Here is a 2,679-nt window from a genome sequence, read left to right on the forward strand (position 1 = left end):
AATTAATCACGATTAATTGCACGATCGTGGTGTTAAAACAATAGAATACCATTTATTTAAATATTTTTGGATGCTTTCTATATTTTCAAATATATTCAGTTACAACACAGAATACAAAGTGTAGAGTGCTCACTTTATATTTATTTTTGATTACAAATATTTTCACTGTAAAAAACAAAATAAATAGTATTTTTCAGTTCACCTCATACAAATACTGTAGTGCAATCTCTTTCTCGTGAAAGTGTAACTTACAAATGTAGATTTTTATTTGTTTTGTTTTTGAATGCAGTTATGAAACAAAATGTAAAACTTTAGAGCATATAAATCCACTCAGTACTACTTCTTGTTCAGTCAATTGCTAAGACAAACAAGTTTGTTTACATTTAAGGGAGATAATGCTGCCTGCTTCTTGTTTACAATGTCACCTGTAAGTGAGAACAGGCGTTCACGGTGCACTTTTGTAGCTGGCATTACAAGGTATTTATATGCCAGATATGCTAACCATTCGTATGCCCCTTTGTGCGTCAGCCACCATTCCAGAGGACATGCTTCCATGCTGATGATGCTGGTTAAAAAAATATGTTAATTAGATTTGTGACTGAAGTCCTTGGGGGAGAATTGTATGTCTCCTGTTCTGTTTTACCGACATTCTGCCATATATTTCATGTGATAGCCATCTCGGATGATGACCCAGTACATGTTCATTTTAAGAATACTTTCACTGCAGATTTGGCAAAACACAAAGAAGGGATCATTGTGAGATTTCTAAAAATAGCTGCAGCACTCGACCCAAGGTTTAAGAATCTGAAGTGCCTTCCAAAATCTGAGAGGGATGAGGTGTGGAGCATGCTTTCAGCAGTCTTAAGAGAAACACACTAATGCGAAAACTACAGAACCCGAACCACCAAAAAAAAGAAAATCAACCCTTTGCTGGTGGCATTTGACTCAGATGATGAAAAAGAACATGCATCGGTCTGCTCCGCTTTGGATCGTTATCGAGAGAACCCGTCATCAGCATGGATGCATGTCTATGGAATGGTGGTTGAAGATGAAGGGACATATGAATCACTAGCGCATCTGGCATGTAAATATCTTGCGACGCCAGCTACAACGGTGCCATGCGAACGCCTGTTCTCACTTTCAGGTGACATGGTAAAGAAGAAGCAGGCAGCATTATCTCCCTTAAATGTAAACAAACTTGTTTGTCTTAGCGATTGACTGAACAAGAAGTAGGACTGAGTGGATTTATAGGCTCTAAAGTTTTACATTGTTTTGTTTTTGAGTGCAGTTATGAAACAAAAAAAATCTGTTTGTAAGTTACACTCTCATGATAAAGAGATTGCACTACGATACAGGTCTGTCTCATCTTATGCTGGGGTTACGTTCCACAATCAGCGCCTAAAGCAAAAATCGCGTATAGTCAAAATTACATTGAGTGTAATGGCGGGCTGAATCGCCCACACTACAGAAACAGTATTTAAATTATTTTTCTCTTTTTTTTGCTGACCGCGTAAAGCTGAAATCGCACATGTTAAATGCGCCTAAGATGCGACAGACCTGTACTTGTATTAGGTGATTTGAAAAATACTATTTCTTTTATCATTTTTACAGTGCAAATATTTGTAATAAAAATTATATAAAGTGAGCACTGCACACTTTGTATTGTGTGTTGTAATAGAAATCAGTATATTTGAAAAACATCCAAAAATATTTAATAAATTTCAATTGGAATTCTATTGTTTAAAAGTGCGATTAATCGTGATTAATTTTTTTGAGTTAATCACGAGTTAACTGCGATTAATCAACAGCCCTAGTTTGAACATTTCACTTTGGATTCTTGACTTTTAATTAACATTTTAATAATGAGAGTTACTTTTGTTACAGCTATGTGACCATGTTTGTAATAAAAATGTGTAAAGCAAAACTATGGACTAAGAGTGTACTTCATTCAGGGCAAATTACTAGCCTGACATGATTGTAGGTGGAGCTCCAGTAGGAACCATACAACTACAATAAGTTGATACAAGTTGCATGTCCTAAGGGTACTTCCTGTGTGCACCACTGGGCCAACAGAACCCACTAGATACCAGCATACACAAAAGAAATAAGTAGGAAAAAAGACTTAACATCCTGCCTCACCTTAAAAAAGCCACTTGAGACTGAAAACTTGCTATTGCTAGATGAGAATGAACACTAATAATACTCTGCTGACTAAAGCCAGTGGACCTATTCGTATAAGGCACACAGGAGTTAGCATTTCTAAATACAAGTACAGTAATTCCTCACTTAACGTTGTAGTTATGTTCCTGAAAAATGCAACTTTAATTGAAACAATGTTAAACGAATCCAATTGTCCCATGAGATTTAATGTAAATGCGGGGGGTTAGGCTCCAAGCAAATTTTTTGGGGGCAGACAAAACGCATTATACTGTACAGTACTGTACTGTGGTTGGGAAGGGCCCCTGGCTTACCCCACACAGGCACAGCCTGCTGCAGGCAAGGACGCTAGGAAGCACCTTTGCAGCAGCAGTGGCAGCTTCCCAGGAGAACAGGCTCGGATTTTGCCGGGAATTCTCCAGGCCCGCCTCTTCCTGTCCCCGCTCCACTCCACGCCCACCTCTTCACACCCCTACTCCACCTCCTCTCTGGAGCACGCCACATCCTGCCCCTCCACCTCCC

The sequence above is a fragment of the Trachemys scripta genome, chromosome 7 (assembly GCF_013100865.1).
Source record: "Trachemys scripta elegans isolate TJP31775 chromosome 7, CAS_Tse_1.0, whole genome shotgun sequence".
NCBI lineage: Eukaryota > Metazoa > Chordata > Testudines > Emydidae > Trachemys > Trachemys scripta.